The sequence below is a fragment of the Gymnoscopelus braueri genome (genome assembly GCF_963280865.1).
Source record: "Gymnoscopelus braueri genome assembly, chromosome: 5".
NCBI classification, from domain to species: Eukaryota; Metazoa; Chordata; class Actinopteri; order Myctophiformes; family Myctophidae; genus Gymnoscopelus; species Gymnoscopelus braueri.
The window spans coordinates 51,473,841-51,493,343 of record NC_137606.1 but is presented as its reverse complement, the minus strand read 5'-3'; the positions used below and the strand labels follow the sequence as shown (position 1 = coordinate 51,493,343).

Here is a 19,503-nt window from a genome sequence, read left to right as displayed (position 1 = left end):
CCAATAATGCAAACTTTAGATGTCAATCTTAGCCAATCAGGATGGAATATGAAAAATCAAACACATCCCATCACATGACTATAGAGATCATGTGTACCGATTTGGGTGAAATTTGGATAAAATTGGAAGGAGTAGTATAAAATGTGTTTTACATAAGTCGGCCTCCTGGTGGCGCTATAAAAGGCAGATGTGAAAAATGCAGGGCAAAGGTTTTTCCTTGACCTCTAGGGAGTGTTCATACAAAGTTTTACACAGATCGGTGCAGTTAGGTAAAAACACGAATCGGCCTGTTATAGCGCCACTGATTTGAACATTTTCAAATGGTATTTCTTCCTCGGCCTAATGGGAATGTGCGTGCTTAATTTAACGGAAAGTGCATGCTGCGTTCATGATTTGAGGCATTTTGTTCAAAACTGAGCACTCCTGCAAACTTTGGAAGACATTTTTAGGCAATCAGGATGGAATATGAAAAATCAGAAAGACTCTTTTCGTTTAATGACTATAGAGATACTGTGTACCGATGTGTGTGATTTTTGTACAAAATCTGTAGGAGTACTGTCAAAAAATATGTTTTGCACAAATCTGCCTCCTGGTGGCGCTATAAAAGGCCCATGAGAAAAAATTGGGAAAGAGGTTCTGAATTGGCATCCAGGGAGTGTGTGTGCACAGTTTCGCTGCGATCAAGCCAACGGTGCCGGAGATTAGCTGGTCACAGACGGACGGACACACGGACACACGGACAGACGGACAGACGGACAGACGGAAAAGCATACTCTCTCGCCTGGCGGAGACAATAAAGATTAAGATTGTACCCTTAGAGTCCTCTATAGGTAGAGCATTTTGGAGTGTCTGTCTGTCTGTCTGTCTGTCTGTCTGTCTGTCTGTCTGTCTGTCTGTCTGTCTGTCTCTCTCTCTCTCTCTCTCTGTGTCTCTGTCTCTCTCTCTGTCTGTCTGTCTATCGTTCTATCCCCCGCCCCCCCCGTGTCTTTGTGGCCGTGTTGTCCCCGGTCTCTCTCTGTGTAATTATGGCTGGTATTAAAGTCCATTAGTGAAGCCATCAGGATGTGTAATTGTCTAGTTGTCTGATGATCAGGATGCTTATTAAGTTTCATAACGACATGTGAATCTGAGATGGAAATAAAAGAGCTCTATTAGCCTCCCTCGACAGGCCGCGGTGACCTCCTGACCCCACAACCCCCGCTTCTCTCTATTCAATTCAAAGAAGCTCTATAGGCATGAGAAAACATACGTTTGCATTGCCAGAGCAACGTGTCAAATGAAAGCATTCGAAAACTATCCCAGTATGTACAATTTAAGGAAATACATATACAGTATGAGTAAACAGAGCTACTGTATGTCACATTGCAACGTGAAAAGTACCTTTTTCAGGGCTAGCCTGCGTGATTCTACCAAGCCCCGCCCTGCCTGCCCTGTGATAAAATGTCCCCACCCCCAGAGGGGACGGTGGGGGCGTTGTCACATTTTATTACAGCCCAAAACCCAGGTTTTCTACCTGGTCTGTTGGCCTGCCTCGCAGAACATTAAACTACTGACGCCAACCCCCCGTGATTGAATCCCGCTGCCGGCACTCTTTTTCTGACAACTGCGGACAAATATCTTTTGGCCGATAAAGTATTGTTTTGGACCGCGGCGGAGGCGTGCCGTCTCAAGCAAACCATAAGCCACGAGAGGCACCATCGAGCGAGCTAAAGCGAGCAAGTCTCCGTGCCGAACGTTGCGAAGTTCGCTTGAGCCGACTCAGCGCCGTCCGAGTTATGTACCGATCGCAGTGGTGGAAAAAGTACTCAATTTGTTTACTTAAGTAAACGTAGCAATACCACATTATACTCTTTTACAAGTAAAAGGCCTGTGTTCAAAATGTTACTTGAGTAAAAGTACAAAAGTATTAGCATCAAAATATACTTAAAGTACCAAAAGTAAAAGTACTAAAATGTTTGAAAATAGCAGATCTACAAGCTCACAACTCACAACAGCTATTTTCAAATAGGGTTTAAGTCGTTGTATGTTTTAAAATATAATAATTTATATCTGCAAAGTAACTAGTAACTAAAGTTTTCACTAATTGTAGTGGAGTAAAAGTAAAATATTGGGCTTTGAGATGTAGTGGAGTAGAAGTAAAAGTATTTGAAATTGGAAATACTCCATTAAAGTAAAAAATACCTCAAAATTGTACTTAGGTACACTACTTGAGTAAATGTACTTAGTTACTTTACAGCACTGACCGATAGGCACAGAATCGTAAATCATGTTTTGGGGCGAGCGTTTGCCCCAACTGCCACGCAAAGTGACTACTGGCTTTGCATTTCACTATCATGCGGCTAGCCTGGTGGCAAGCTTTTTGAGACAAATAGAAGATATTTTTTTCAGGACTTTGCTGTCTCTTGTTGTTATAAACCTGTTTGGGGCAAATGGCAGCAATCTATCTCTCTCTCCTCTCTCGCTATCTGTGTTTCTCTCTCCTATCTTCTCCCCAATTTCCTGATTTCTATCTTGCTTCCTCTTTTTCTCCTTTTGCTTTCCTCTCCTCATTTTGCTGCCACTCCGCGCCACTGGACACACACGCACACACCAGTGGAGGAAAAAGTACTCAAATGTTTTACTATCGATACTGGAATGTAGAAATACGCTATCTGGCCGCTGTTTAACTCAGGTTGTGCACGGCCACAGTTTTTTGCAGCCAGCGCATTCTATATAAACCTAAATAAAGTGAGTGACCCACCTGTCACTCACTTTCAGGACCCTCCCATGCAACAGTTACAACCAGTTGCTCTATCACAAGCAACATGAACGCTTCCTGAGTCTTGAGACGGTCCGCCTTCCACTCACCCGATTGGACAGAGAGGGAAAAGCAGCATAGAGCGCATAAACGCAAGGTGTGCGCGACACACGGAAAGATGCGCAAGACCATGAATCCACACATTTACATTGATAAAGCATTGGCAGATTCCGCCTCATAGGTAAAATGAAAGTGCGTGGTGAAAGTCCGGAATTGAAAATGCACTTGGCTGAAATGTATATAGGGCTGAAGTGGTTACTGTATGTTTTGTAATGATAATCCAAATCTACAAAGTAACTAGTAACTAAGGTTTTCAAATAATTGTAGTGGAGTAAAAGTACAATATTTGCCTCTGAGATGTAGTGGAGTAGGAGTATGGAAAAAAGGAATGCGCGCGCGCGCACACACACACACACACACACACACACACACACACACACACACACACACACACACACACACACACACACACACACACACAGTGGCCTGTCTGTTTTCTTTCTTTCTTCCTCTCCCCCCTCCCTCTCTCTCTCTGTAATAATGCCACCATCCCAACTGGTATAATCTTATCCCTGCGGTGTAATCAATACACAGAACAACACACACACACACACATACACACGCACACGCACACACACGCACGGATATATGCGTGCGCAAACACACACACACACACACGCACACACACACACACACACACACACACACACACACACACACACACACACACACACACACACACACACACACACACACACACACACACGCACACGTACGTGTATACACACAAACATACTGAATGATTGGATAAACGATGACAAATGTAATTAGTGCTGAATTGAAGCTAATTGGTACGATGAGGACATCAGCAGCAGAGCAGAAGTTGATGGAGGGACAGTATACAGTGTCTGGCTGTGGTGGGAAAAGTACTCTTTCTTTTGTTTGACTTAAAGGTGTGATGTGGATCATGTCCAAAAAACCTACCTCCCACCCACTCCAATGATAACTCCTTGAGAAAAAGCTTCATGTCTCCATATCTTTTTTTCCGTGGTGGAAACGAGACATTTTCGATGGGCGATCACTCTGCAATGGCGGAATATTATTGTTCCAGGCAATAGTCAGGACCCTCGACCATCGTGCACGCACCCTTTGTTTACATCCGCGTCCTCGTCGTGGCGTCTACAGCACTAAACATATCGGCGTAAACGGTAAGAATGACAGAACTAGATGTACCCTGTTTTAATAAACCTCTGGCACTAAATGTGTTAATAGTTTTTTATTTATTTTTATTTGGTGAGATCTGAGTGACAGAACACTATGCAACGTGATTGTCTTGAATGCTCCCCACCAGAAGTCTCACCAGACGAGATTTCAATTTCGAGATTTCAATCTCGTCTATAGCGAAACTTCCGTTTTTAGCTTTTGCGGACCCGGGATGGAGTTATGATTTTTGTTTCTACTGTACCATTCTAGGATAACATAACATCATAGAAACGGTAAGAAAACCGTGGGGCAAATTCTCCTTTTAGTAAAAGTATCACTAATGTAATGTAGAACTGTCCCGAGTCCGACCTCTAGTTTGGGAACCATTGCATTAGGCTTGGGGGACCCGTTACCTCTACTAAGAGCTGTTTGTTCCCTCACAGCTCTGAGCAGTGGTGTAAAGTAACTAAGTACATTTACTCAAGTACTGTACTTAATTCAAATTGAAAAATAGCAGGTCTATAAGTTCGATCTGCTATTTTCAAAAGATTTGTATACGTTTTTATAACTTGTGAAATGGGACATTCTGCACAATGAGTGCTTTCTACTTTTGGTACTTTAAGTACATTTTGATACCAATACTTTTGTACTTTTACTCAAGTAAATTCTATATTTCTGACTTTTACTTGTATTGTATTTCTGAATTGCAGTGTTGATGCTTTTACTTAAGTAAAAAAAAGACTTTTCCCACCACTGCCTCTGTCTGGCAGAGACACACTTAGAGTGTTAGAGAGTTGAGCCCAAGGCTAGGGCAACAACACACTGCCAAGGTACAACTAGAGTGTGTGAGTGTAGTGTATTCATCAACGTTTGCCTCTAGGGTTTATTGTTCAAGCATCTGAGATTGAGTAACCTGCACACACACACACACGCGCGTGCTCGTACACACACACACACACACATGCACACGCGCGTGCGCGTACACACACACACACACACACACCTACACACACACACACACACACACACACACACACACCTACACACACCTACACACACACACACACACACACACACACACACAGGTGCACACACACACACCTACACACGCACGCACGCACGCACGCACGCACGCACACACGCACACACCTACACACACGCACAGAGCTCAGATGAACATATCGGTATCTTTTTCATTAGACTATTTTCAGCTGCAGTCCAGACTTTAAGAAAACATTAATCAATAACTTTATGGACATAACAATCCATGACATCACCGTTAGACCCACCCCCCCCACACACACACACACACCAGCGTCACATGTGGTGCGTTGTGGAGGGGCAGCTTGTAGGTCGGCCATTTTATTTTAGCCAAAGTAGGAGGCAGGGCTTAAATGGTTTATATCTCCATATTAATTTCCGTGACTCTATCTACGCACATCCCCACTGGGCCAAGGAAGAAATACCACCCTACAATTTTCAAATCAGCCTAACGGTGGCGCTATAACAGGCAGATTCACATTTTGGCCTGTAACTCTTGAACTGTTGGTCATAATCAACACCTTTTTTCCCTGGATTCTGTGGCATTTCTTCCTTGGCCTAGTGGGGATGTGTGTGCAAAATGTCACTGCAATCGGACGCTGCGTTAGTGATTCGAGACATTTTGTACAAAACAGGCCACTCCTGCAGCAGTCTATGGAAGCAAATCTTAGCCAATAAGGATGGAATATGAAAAATCTCACAAATCTGTCTTGATCACGTGACTATAGAGATACTGTGTACCGATTTGTGTGTTGTTAGGACAATGTGTAGGAGTAATAATAAAAAAAAAGTTTAGCAAAAATCGGCCTCCTGGTGGCGCTATAACAGACTGATATGAACAATTGGGGGAGAGGTTCTGACGCTGTGCATGCATGCCATGTTGTATTCTGTGTGTATTGTTGTCACAATGTGGGGACAAAAAAATGGCAATCAGGCTTTGAATCCAAGCCTGAGGAAAATGTAAATGTCAGAATGGACGTCAACAACATAATGATTGGCTTTTAAAGCCTTTGTTTCGCCCCCCTCGTGTCTCTCCTTAATCCCTCATGTCTGATGGCAGCTGGCAGCTTCAAGTGTCTCACAACACGCTTCCTGTGTGACCACACCTTTATCCTAAGCATTACATTCACCCTTTATCACACATTCACACACCACAGTATTTGTACTTTACTTGAGTATTTGTAGTTTTTGTACGTTTGACTCCACTACATTAGAGAGAGAGTGAGAGAATAAATGCATGCATGTGCACAAATTAAACTTCAGTGTCACAATGCAACACTTGCACACTTGCACGTGTGTGTGTGTGTGTGTGTGTGTGTGTGTGTGTGTGTGTGTGTGTGTGTGTGTGTGTGTGTGTGTGTGTGTGTGTGTGTGTGTGTGTGTGTGTGTGTGTGTGTGTGTGTGTGTGTGTGTGTGTGTGTGTGTGTGTGTGTGTGTGTGTGTGTGTGTGTGCGTGCGTGCGTGCGTGCACATCTACTTGTGGTCTCAGACAGCTGCTAATCACAAATGTTTTCACTAGGGAGAGTAACAAGGCTGTGTGAGATGAAGGACAGGGCGATTGAGGTTGAAGAGGGAAAAGAAAACAGAGTGATAATGAAGGGATGGAAACATAGAGAGAGGGGTGGATATGAAGTACTCAGATTTATTTTACTCAGGTAAAAGTATTAATACCACCACTGTAGAAATACTCTGCTACAAGTAAAAGGCCGGTATGCAAGGTGTTACTTGAGTAAAACAACACATGTATTCACATCAAACTATACTTACAGTAGCAATGTAAAAGTGTATAGTCATTATAAATTGCCCATTTTGTCACATTTAAAAAGTTAAAACGTTTCAATACTGTGTCATTTTAGATTTTTAGCTACAACCATTATGTTATACTTGGGGCTATTCAAAAATAGCAGATCTACAAGATCATTGCGCGGCCGCGCTATGAGCTTGTAGATCTGCTGTTTTTTGAAAAATCTTGAACATATTTTTTGCAAATCTTTGAATATATATATTTTTTGAAACAACATTGTTAACTCAAATCTTTGCTTCTGGGGGGTCCCTGGAACAACTTCTTTTGATGGGGGACGGCGGCCAAATACATATTATTTTGGGGGTCCTTGACATGAAAAAGTTTGAGAACCACTGATATTATAGCCACATACGTTTTTTTCAGAAAACTGTTAGGATTTAGGAGACATTTGTAATGTTTTGCACACATTTTCAAGATTTCCCCAAAAAAATGCAGATCTACAAGCTCGTAGAGTGCCGCGCTACGAGCTTGTAGATCTGCTATTTTTTTTAAAGAATCGTAAAATGTGCGAATTTTTTAAAATATATATAAAGCGAGCATTTGTAACTCAAATCTTTGCTTCTGGGGGATTCTACAAATGTCTTCTAAATCCTTTTTTTTTTTTTTTAAACCCCCATCTCAAAATATTTATTTCCAGGGACCCCCAGAAGCACAGATCGGAGTTAAAAATGTTCGCTTTAAAACATATATATATATTCAAAGATCTGCAAATTTTTTCCACAAAAAAAAAATTGATCTACAAGCTCATAGTGCAGCACTCGCCTTGTAGATCTGCAATTTTTGGAATAGCCAAAGGAATCTTAGAACGACACAGATGCGGTCCCGGTCTTAATGGGTTAAAGGACAACACTGTTGCAATGTGATGCAGATGGCCTTTCAAGAGTGCTATCAGAGAAAAAACCTTTCAATGTCACCATGACACCATGCTTGTCTCTTCAGTCTGTCATGACACCATGCTTCTCTTCAGTCTGTCATGACACCATGCTTGTCTCTTCACTCTGTCATGACACCATGCTTCTCTTCAGTCTGTCATGACACCATGCTTCTCTTCAGTCTGTCATGACACCATGCTTGTCTCTTCACTCTGTCATGACACCATGCTTGTCTCTTCACTCTGTCATGACACCATGCTTGTCTCTTCACTCTGTCATGACACCATGCTTGTCTCTTCAGTCTGTCATGACACCATGCTTGTCTCTTCACTCTGTCATGACACCATGCTTGTCTCTTCACTCTGTCATGACACCATGCTTCTCTTCAGTCTGTCATGACACCATGCTTGTCTCTTCAGTCTGTCATGACACCATGCTTGTCTCTTCACTCTGTCATGACACCATGCTTGTCTCTTCACTCTGTCATGACACCATTGTCTCTTCAGTCTGTCATGACACCATGCTTGTCTCTTCACTCTGCTGACAGGCGTTGGCAGACTGTCTCGTTAGAGGCGGGGCTACAGATAAGAGGCCGACTTTGATTCTTACAACCTGTGTGTGGGCCAGAGGGCCCCCCCACTGCTGGGCCGCGAGGGTACTGCAAGTTGGGCCTCCAAATCATTGACAAAACACTAAAATTGTAATGATAATTTAACATTGATATGAAAAAAATATGTCATAAAAAAAAGAAAGGAAATCTTGAAAAATGTGTTCCCGATAAATAAGAAGAAGAAGAATAACTCTTTGACTGCCAGAAATAAAACCGTTTGCTAAGCCACTGCCAGCGATTTTCGAGTGTTTTCACTAAACTTTGAAAGAGTTAAAGTGTACTCAGGGGCGGCCATAATGATCTGGGGGCCCTTTTTTTTTTTTTTTTTTTTTAATGAAGTTGGTTTGCTTCCATAATCCATAATGATGTATTTTTTAACTAAATTAATTAGACTATTTGCACTTCCACCATGGACAGACAGCTAAATCAACTCACTGATTCACTTGAGCTGAGCCCTGATTTAATAAGATCTACATCCTCTTCTTGCATGAAATTCTTGGACGTCGGCCAGCCGGAGGCGGGCCCCGGACTGGGATGTGAGTCAAAAAAATGTAATACTTTTTTTTGGGGGGGGGGTCTGGAGGTTCGGGGCCCGTTTCAATTGAAACGGGTGAAACATAGCAAAGGCCGCCACTGGGTGTACTATGTTAGTTCTATTGATCTAAGCCAAGGATGACTTGGCCGCCGTTGGCCTTCAGTCGGGCCTTCTGCCTCTCAAAACAATTCTATGACCCGAGGCCACAGTGGCCTTGAAGCCCCGCCCACACACTGCCCCTGCCTCTGCCTCTTTCCTGTCAATATGCTTTTTTAGACGCCAGTGTGTTTTCAATTCTTACCCACGTACTAGGGTTTGATTTCGTCGACTAAAAATATGACGAAAAAAAAATACGACTACCTTTTTTCACTGATAAAAACTAAATAAAAACTAAGCTACTGACAATTTCGTCAGCAAATAAAAACTAAACTGAAATGTTGGGGAGGGACTAGTGGAGAAGAGATCCAGTAGAACTAAGACTAGTTATTTTATGCTTGGTTGCGCTCAGGGGTGGCACTCTGAAAATAGCAGATCTACAAGCTCACAACGCGTCGCGCTGCGACGCGTTGTGAGCTTGTAAAATCAGCCATTATGACGCCATCAAGGCACCGACAAAACATTTTAGTCGACTAAATCAACTGTAGATTTAGTCGACTATAATCTTATATTTAGTCGACTAAAACTAGACAAATACAAAAAAAATCTGGTGACTAAAATATGACTAATACTAAATGGAATTTTATTCAAAAGACTATGACTAAAACTGAATCAAAATTTGCTGTCAAAATCAACACTGCCACGTACCTATCTTCAAATGAGTCTAGTTTGACTCCGATTAGTCCTGGCTGAGCATGTGTGAATTAATTTTTTTACAAACATTGATACTTTGTAAGTACATGATAACAAACCTTTTTTTCTTAAATCAATAAAAAAAAAATCGTCAATTTAAAATATTTTATTTTGTTTGGCAGCCTTCCTGCCTGCTTTTTTGCCCTCAAAAACAACCAAAAGCCAAGTGGCCTTGCCACCTGGCTTAATGTCTTGGCTTGACTTGGCTTAATGTCTAACGGAGCCGTGTACAGCAGTATACTGTGAGCTGTGAGACAGAAGTGATTCTTTAATAACCCAAACGGTTTGTCTGAGAAGAAGATATTTTACAGACTAAGTCAACCTTGAGAGATTGAGCCTTGAATTGCTTTACGGAAACAAATTGATATTGACTTACGGTATGAATAGAACGAGAAAATGAAAGCACTAACCTTATCCCCCCAACCCCTCTCTCTCTCTCTCTCTCTCGCTCTCTCTCTCTCTCTCTCTCTCTCTCTCTCTCTCAGTACATGTCCATGTAAACGGTGACATCATCTCCATATTGTAATGTACTTCCCTTACAGATAGGCTTTTCAGACAATAATAACGCATGCATCTATTTAAGACTTGTGCATACAGTACATCAACACACTTACATCTTATCGTATCTCATCCTGTCTACACACACACACACACACACACACGCACACGCACTCTCACACAAACACGCACACGCACACACATTATGCGGTTGTAAATTAATTATTATTCACAAGATAAAGATGTATTAAAGGTCGTGTAGCAGGCAACAGACCTCCAGCTGTTCAGACTAATGGACTGTGCGTGCGTGCGTGCGTGCGTGCGTGCGTGGATTCAGCAGCCTTTTTAATTTCAAAGATCCCCATTTTCCCTGTGTGTATTCACTCTCTCTCTCTCTCACACACACACACACACACACACACGTTTGTATTACTATAGGCCTACTTGTGAGGACATTAACATTTTAAGAAGGCAATTTTTTAGGGTTACTTTTTTAAACGTAACCCTAAAGCTGACAAACAGCAGATCTACAAGCTCATGTGTCGCAGCGCAGAACTTGTAGAAATCAAATTTTCAACCATAAAACAATAATTTTTCTTGGGAGGAACAAGGAAAAACTATACTTGCGTGCAGTGGTGTAATGTACGTGTAAGTGCATTTACTCAAGTACTGTACTTAAGTACACTTTTGAGGATTTTTTTTACTTTACTGTAGTATTTCCCTTTTTCAACAATTTTACTTCTACTCCACAACAACATCTCAGAGGCAAATATGGTACTTTTACTCCACTACAATTATTTTACAACTTTAGTTACTTTATAGATTTAGATTATTATCACGAAACATACATTAACCACTTCAGCTCTCTATATATTTCGACCTTTTGAAAATATGTCTCACAATGTGTCGCGATGCAACGTATTGTGAGCTTGTAGATCTGCTATTTTCAAAAGATTTGTATACATTTTGAACTTGTGAAATGGGACATTCTGCACAATGAGTACTTTTACCTTGGGTACTGTAAGTATATTTCGGTGCCAACACTTTTGTACTTTTACTCGAGTAAATTTTGATTACTGGACTTTTTACTTGTAACAGAGTATTTCTACACTGCAGTATTGATACTTTTACTTAAAGTAAAACATTTGAGTACTTTTTCCACCACTGCTCGCGTGCACACGCACGCACGCACGCACGAACGCACACACAGACACACAAATAACTTCATTATCGATGTGCAGACACTAGTGCAAATGCTGATTGCATGGAAACAGTGGGCCTTGTGTTGGTTCTGGACCAGGCATGGAATGAGAGGGACTTGGCCCGGCTCGGTCTGGCTCAGCTGAGCTTGGTCTGGCTCAGGTCTGGTGTTTGGGTTTGGGTGTTTGGGAGCTGATGTTTTGGGCTGTGATGGTGATGTGTGATCCAGACTTTCCACCTTCCTCTGTCTCTCCATCAACCTATAAAGTTTATATGAGAGAGAGAGAGAGAGAGAGAGAGAGAGAGAGTGAGAGTGAGAGAGAGAGAAAACTGGAGTACTCATTACTGGGCAGATCTACAAGCTCACAATGTGTTGCATCGCGACGCATTGTGAGCTTGTAGATCTGCTATTTTCAAATGGCCGAAATGTATATAGGGCTGAAGTGGTTAACCCATTGAGACCTGAAGCCGATTCTACATGTCTCCTAAATATCAACAGTATTCTGAAAAACGTATGTTTCTATATCAGAGTCTTTTTCATGTCAAGGACCCCCAAAATTATATGTATTTGGCCACGGACCCCCATCAAAATATGTTGTTCCAGGGACCCCCCAGAAGCAAAAATTTGAGTTAAAAATGTTCGCTTTAAAAAATATATATATTCAAAGATTTGCACACATTTTCACGATTTAAAAAAAATAGCAGATCTACAAGCTCGTAGCGCGGCACTCGGTGCCGCGCTATGAGCTTGTATATCTGCTATTTTTGAATAGCCCAAAGTGTAAAATAATGCTTTTTAGCTCAAATTTTAAAATGACACAGTTCTAGGTCTTAATGGGTTAATGTATGTTTTGTAATAATAATAATGAAAATCTACAAATTAACTAGTACCTAAAGTTTTGAAATAATTGTCGTGGAGGGCGCTCGGGTGGAGCAGTGGTAAAGTCCCTGCCCACCACCACGGACCTGGTGGGTTCGAATCCACCAGGGTGCATCCGGCTTTGTCGAGCGTCTACACGAACAGGGAAGCCGGGCGGGGGAGGGGGATATCAGTCATTGCACGTACGGGCGGCACGTGTTGGGCGGGAGCAGTGGTGGAAGAAGTACTCAAATTCTTTACTTAAGTAAAAGTACCAATACTGCAATATAAAAATACTCTGTTACAAGTAAAAGTCCAGAATTAAAAAATTACTTGAGTAAAAGTACAAAAGTATTGGCATCAAAATGTACTTAAAGTACCAAAAGTAAAAGTACTAAATATTTGAAAATAGCAGATCTACAAGCTCACAACGCGTCGCATCGCGACGCGTTGTGAGCTTGTAGATCGGCTATTTTCAAATAGCCTAGGTATAAAATAGGGCTAAAGTGGTTCATGTATGTTTCATAATATCATAATTTATATATGAAAAGTAACTAGTAACTAAAGTTTTCAAGTAATTGTAGTGGAGTAAAAGTACAATATTTGCCTCTGAGATGTAGTGGAGTAGAAGTAAAAGTATTGGAAATTGGAAATACTCAAGTAAAGTACAAATACCTCAACATTGTACTTAAGTACAGTACTTAAGTAAATGTACTTAGTTACTTTCCACCACTGGGAGTAGGTTCTACGTTCTCCTTGGTGGGGGCTCCTCACTGACAGGTGAGTCAGTAGGACATGACAGCAGTGACACAGAAAGGTGTGTGGGGAGAAATTAATTGCCATAACGACTAAATTGGGGAGAAAAAGGGGTAAAAAAATTATTGGCTACTCTAAATGTATTTAAAAAAAAAGTAAAAAATAAAATAATAATTGTAGTGGAGTGAAAGTATACAATTTGCCTCTAAGATGTAGTGGAGTAGATGTACAAGTACTATAGATTGGAAGTACTCCAGTAAAGTAAAAAAAATACCTCAAAATTGTACTTAAGTACAGTACTTGAGTAAATGTACTTAGTTACTTTACACCACTGCTCATCTCTCACTGGGCCTCAAGGAGCTGATGGTGAGATAATATCAGCATGGCTGTAAAACAAGACAAACCTAATTACTCCTCAAACATCATCTTCAATAACAGCAATAACCCTGCAGGACGCTATTCAAAAATAATCAACTCTGTCATTTTACCCCCAGCTATTATACACACATTGATCCGTCTCCGGAAGATTTCCTAACGTTTTTCATAAACAAGATTGAGACCATTCAGCCTCCAAATACCATCTTCCATTCCTGATGATTCAATCCCACCCAATACTCCATTTCCACTTAATCAGTTTGAAACCACTGCTCGTCCTACACTATTACACAGATGAGATCCTCATCCTCCCAACTCCACATAATTCCCACATCTTTCAGCTAGTCCTGAAAATGTTTTCCAAAAAATACATCATTTTACATTTATTACATTACATGTTACAAATAAGTGGCTGACACCATGCCCTCTAGGGACTTGAAGTAGAATCCTCACGGCATCATTGTATGCCACCTTAAGCCTCCGCATACTACCCTTCTTGTATGTGCACCACAGGAAAGCTGTATACATGGGAGTGCAGAATGCTTTAAAAAGTGCACACTTGACAGGATCTGAACACATACTGAACCTGCGAAGCAGCATATTGGCCTGGGCATAAAGTATGCGGCACTGCCTAGAGATATCTCTATCATCATGGAGATTGTCAGTAAAAATGTGGCCAAGGTACTTGATTTAATGGCACACAGATAGACTTTCTTGTCCTCATGGCTTCTCACTATCATGACACTACTCTTTTTTGCATTATAAATTATGTCATGATCATTGCCATAATTTGAGCAAACTTTCAATAGATGCTGTAACCCTCCACTGTATTGACTTAGAACGACCAGGTCATCAGCGTACATAAGGTGATTGATGATAGAGTTACCTAGCTATAAGACAGCCCGGATTGCACTTATTTAATTCAATAGATAGAGCATTCATGTATCGTTACACCCCTATGTAGTCTAGAGGCTATAAGCTTTATACAGCTACTATCTAGTCTAAAGGCTGTGACTCAGCAAGTCTCCTCCGTGACTCAGTAATAATTATGTTGCCAGGCACCTGGAGACTGCAGACTGCTTTCTACTGTGTTCTGTACACCTGGAGCCCGGAGCCCGGAGCCTATAGAGCAGAGGCTCTCAACCTGTGGGTCAGGACCTCCAGAGGGAGTCCCCACACCTCACATGACAGCGTAGTGACAATTTAAGGACTTTTAATACCTTTTTAATACCTCAAAAGATTTATTTGGCTATTCAAAAATAGCAGATCTACAAGTTCATAGCTATGAGCTTGTATATCTGCTATTTTTGAAGAATCTTGAAAATGTGTGCAAATCTTTGAATATACATTTATTAGAGCGAACACTTGTCAAATATCTGCTATTTTTGAATAGCCAAAGAAATTAAAATTAAAATGACACAGATGCGTTCCCAGGACAGTGTGACTGACAGACAGACTCACGCACGCCCATAACCCAGATTCCGTAAATTGTAGGCTACTTCTTTATTGAGGGCTCCAGGCGGGTCTGTATTAATGTGCTGGGAGGAAGTCCTAGTGTCCTAGAGAGAGGTGTTATTCACCGTCGCGTGTCTAAGGAGTTATGACAGACAAGCACTTATGGACATTAGCACAGCGATTACACACAGAATTCCGGACTTTTTTGCTGAAAACCTTCCACTCGGCTGGGTGGGGGGTGGGGTCCCCTTTGTTCCGGCTGGATCAACAAACCCCCGACGAAAAAGACCGTGGCGAAGAGGCACTAGTGCGGGAGTTCTCGTAAGAACAACAAAACGTGGATATAAACCTGCACTGCCTTCAATCCTGCTAGCGAACGTTAGATCTCTGTGTGAATCAAGAACAGTGACCACTATGGACGACTTACTGGCGCGCGTTAAATACAACGCAGAGACGAGGAGGACTAGTATTGTTGTGCTAACAGAGACGTGGCTAACGGAGTTAGCATCTGATTCTTCTATCACTCCTCCTGGCTTCACCGCGTATAGGAAGGACAGAGATCCTGTACTGAGCGGTAAGCAACGTGGGGGGGGAGTTTGTGCCTTGATCAACAACAACTGGTGCAAAGATGTTAAAATCCTAGACAGTCACTGCTCACCAGACCTTGAACTTTTAATCATAGCCTGCCGTCCTTTCTACCTACCACGCGACTTCAGCATCGTGATTGTAGCCGTTGTTTACATTCATCCTGGAGCTAATAAGGACACAGCTATGAGGGAATTACACCAGGCGATCAGTGCACAAGAAAATCGCCACCCGGACTGCGCAGTCATCTGCCTAGGCGACTTCAACCGGACAGACTTAAAAAAGGTCTTTCCCAAATTCCACCAGCATGTCGCCTGCAGTACCCGTGGTGACAATATTCTTGACCACTGCTACACGCCCTTCAAGGATGGATACAAAGCTCTCCGCCGCCCACCGCTAGGAAGCTCTGACCACGACGCCATCCAGCTGCTACCTGCCTACAAACAGAGGCTAAAAAGGGAGCCGGTCGTTGAGAAGGAAATCCGAATCTGGTCTGAGGACACAGACGCTATGCTACAATCCTGCTTCTACCAGACTGACTGGGGGATGTTTAAGAACGCCGCTGGGAATAACATCAACGAACTCTCAGACTCAGTCACTGGCTTTATCAGCAAGTGCATAGATGACATAGTCCCAAAAAAGACAGTTCGGATCTATCCCAATCAGAAACCATGGATGGACAGCGGAGTACGTGCACATCTGCATGAACGGGACGCTGGTTTCAAATCTGGCGACGTGGAAACGCGCAACACGACGCGCGCGGCCCTAAACAGCGCCATCAGGAAGGCGAAAAAGGCCTACACAAAAAAGATGCAAGACAAACTCAGCAGTGGCGACATCAGGAGCACATGGCAGGCAGTACACACCTTGACAGACTGCAAAACAAGAACCAGAAGCGAGGTGAACCCGCCTGCCTCCCTCCCCAACGAACTGAACACTTTCTACGGCCGGTTTGAGATCAGCTCCAACCGCGGCAGCCAAGCAGGGCCATCAGCAGCACCAGCAGAGGAGAACCCTCCTCTAACCATCTCGGAGAGAGAAGTGCGTACAGCCTTCACACGGGTCAACATCCACAAGGCAGCCGGACCTGATGGGATTCCAGGCCGGGTCCTTAAGACATGTGCAGACCAGCTGGCGGGTGTCTTCGCTGACATCTTTAACCTCTCCCTCTCCCTGGCTGTGGTCCCTGCAGGGTTCAAAATGTCAACCATTGTGCCCATTCCCAAAAAGGCCAAAGTGACATGCCTGAACGACTGGAGACCTGTTGCTCTCACCCCGATCGTCAGCAAGTGTTTCGAGAAACTGGTGAGGGAATACATCAGCTCCACGCTACCTGCCTCGCTGGATCCGTGGCAGTATGCATACCGCAAAAACAGATCCACCGACGACGCTATTGCCATGGCTCTCCACACCGTCCTCTCGCACATGGACAACAAGCTGCTGAAGGACAAATATGTACGTATGCTGTTCGTGGACTACAGCTCAGCATTCAACACCATTGTCCCAGCAATACTTGACAAAAAGCTCAGACACCTAGGGCTACACCCAAGCATGTGCGACTGGATACAGGACTTCTTGTCCAACCGACATCAGGTGGTGAGAATGGGCAGCATCACATCCGACCCCCTGACCCTCAACACCGGAGCACCCCAGGGATGCGTGCTGAGCCCTCTCCTCTACTCCCTGTACACGTATGACTGCATAGCCACACACGTCTCCAACACCATCATAAAGTACGCGGACGACACGACAGTGATAGGCCGAATCGTCAACAACGACGAGTCTGACTACAGAGAGGAGATCAAATCACTGGCACACTGGTGTCGTGAGAACAACCTCTCTCTTAACGTCGACAAGACCAAAGAACTGATCGTGGACTTCAGGAGGCCGCGGAGAGACCATGCGCCCATCCTCATCGACGGTGCTGCAGTGGAAAGGGTCAGCGAGTTCAAGTTCCTCGGAGTACACATCGAGGAGGACCTCAAATGGGAGACGCACTCCACACACGTGAGGAAAAAGGCTCAGCAGCGACTGTACTGGCTCCGCCGCCTGAAGAAGCTCGGAGTAGGACGTCGCATCCTCAGGCTGTACTACAACAGTTCTGTTGAAGGCATCCTAACAGGCTGTGTCACGGCCTGGTACGGGAACTGCACTGCCCGAGAAAAGGTCAGCCTACAACGAGTAGTGCGATCGGCAGAGCGGATAATGGGAATCGAGCTCCCAGCGCTCCAGGAACTGTACAAAAAGCGGTGCGTGGTCAAAGCCAAGCGCATCATCAAGGACAAGCACCACCCAAGTCACAGACTGTTCAACCCCCTACAACGACCGCGACCGGGCAAGGGGCTCTACCGCAGTATCAAGAGTTCCACCACCAGATTTTGGTGTAGTTTCAATCCAACTGCTGTCAGAATGCTGAATGGGGCATAAGCCTGGATGAGTTCAGCAGCCTGACAGCAGGCGGCGCAGACTTTTCTGGCTCTTCCTGAACACACCTGTGGATTATACCAGGGACAATTACTTGGACTTTAGCCCCCCCCTCGGACACACCTGTGGACTACACCAGGTACAAATGACTTTTGTTGCACTCCCTCATGGAGCTACATGCGGATTATACTAGGGTCAGTCCACTCTAGGTGGACACGCACTGACCTTTTGCACCTTAATCCCTTGTATAACGCACTGACTTTTTTTGGGTCTTTTTATTGTGCTCCTTTTCCTCTAAGCACCTTAACGTCCTTTGTCTATCATGCACAGTATAAGTATAACATGCACAGTATACAATACATTGCTGCTATGCTCAGGCACCTTAGTTTAGTTTTTTAGTTTTTTTATTATCTCAGGTAATTTGTAAATATGTAGATAACTTGTCTGGCCTTCTGTTGCTCTCTGTTTTTGATCTCCTTCCCACCTGCCCCCCACCCTCTTCTTCTCCCCCCCCCCCTCTTCTTTCTATGGAAACTAACGTTGCGATGGGAACGATGTACAAAAAAGAATTTCACCCACTTTTTTACCTTGTAAACCTGTGATGTGACAATAAAACTGATTCTGATTCTGATTCTGTTAGGAGAGGATTTAGGAGAGTCCTCATGGACCCATTGAGCATCCTCTCTCTGCTACCTGAGAGAGAGAGCATGACTACACATTAATGACACTACACACACACACACACACACACACACACACACACACACACACACACACACACACACACACACACACACACACACACACACACACACACACACACACACACACACACACACACACACACACACACACACACAGCTGTCACTCTCGGTCTGTCTGTATCTCTCTCTCTCTCTCTCTCTCTCTCTCTCTCTCTCTCTCTCTCTCTCTCTCTCTCTCTCTCTGGTAGCATGACTGCACATTAATGTCAGCAGATGTTGAGGAGTCACCAGAGGAAGGGCTTATGGGAGCTGAGGGACACTCACTAGTGTCCTTCTGAAACAGTGGTGTGTTCTAGGTTTTTTACCAGGGCATACTATAATTATTCCCCCCCCACACGCACGACACGTGCACATGCGTGCGTATGTCGTGCGTGTGGTCGCCGAATGCAATAACCGCTCTATTGTTAAAGGAGAGATCCGGACATTTTAAGTGTTATCTTTGATGTGTCGTTAGTCACTCACCGACGTAGAAAGTGGCGTTGAGTTTTTCCAGCGATTCCCCTGTCGTCATTTTTCCGACCCCCTCCGTTGGCATAATGGGAGCGCGTGCATGAGTGAAATTCGTCTATTATAACCGATGCAAAGTTATTTTTTTCTCTACTACTGCTCATTGTAGAGTCTCATGATACTCAAACATGCACTGAAAGTCCATGAGAAGCTGACGCTAATGCCGAACGAGCTAACGCTGGTTGCTTGTTTCTCTCCCAGAACCTGGCAACTCGGTGTTGCCAGGTAGAGAAACAAGCAACCGGCGTTAGCTCGTTCGGCATTAACACATAAGCCTTCACCTCAGACACCACATTATCACATGAAAAAGGCTATTTGAACTTAAGTCTACATTCTTGCTGCCCCCCCCCCCCCAGCCCCTCTTCCTGC

At 43.6% G+C, this 19,503-nt stretch overlaps 1 protein-coding gene across 6 annotated transcripts in view; it reads left to right on the top strand.

Annotated features, from left to right (window-relative positions):
- Positions 1 to 19,503, top strand: part of rap1gap2a (RAP1 GTPase activating protein 2a) — a 189,471-nt gene that overhangs the window by 92,911 nt on the left and 77,057 nt on the right. The window lies entirely within an intron of this gene.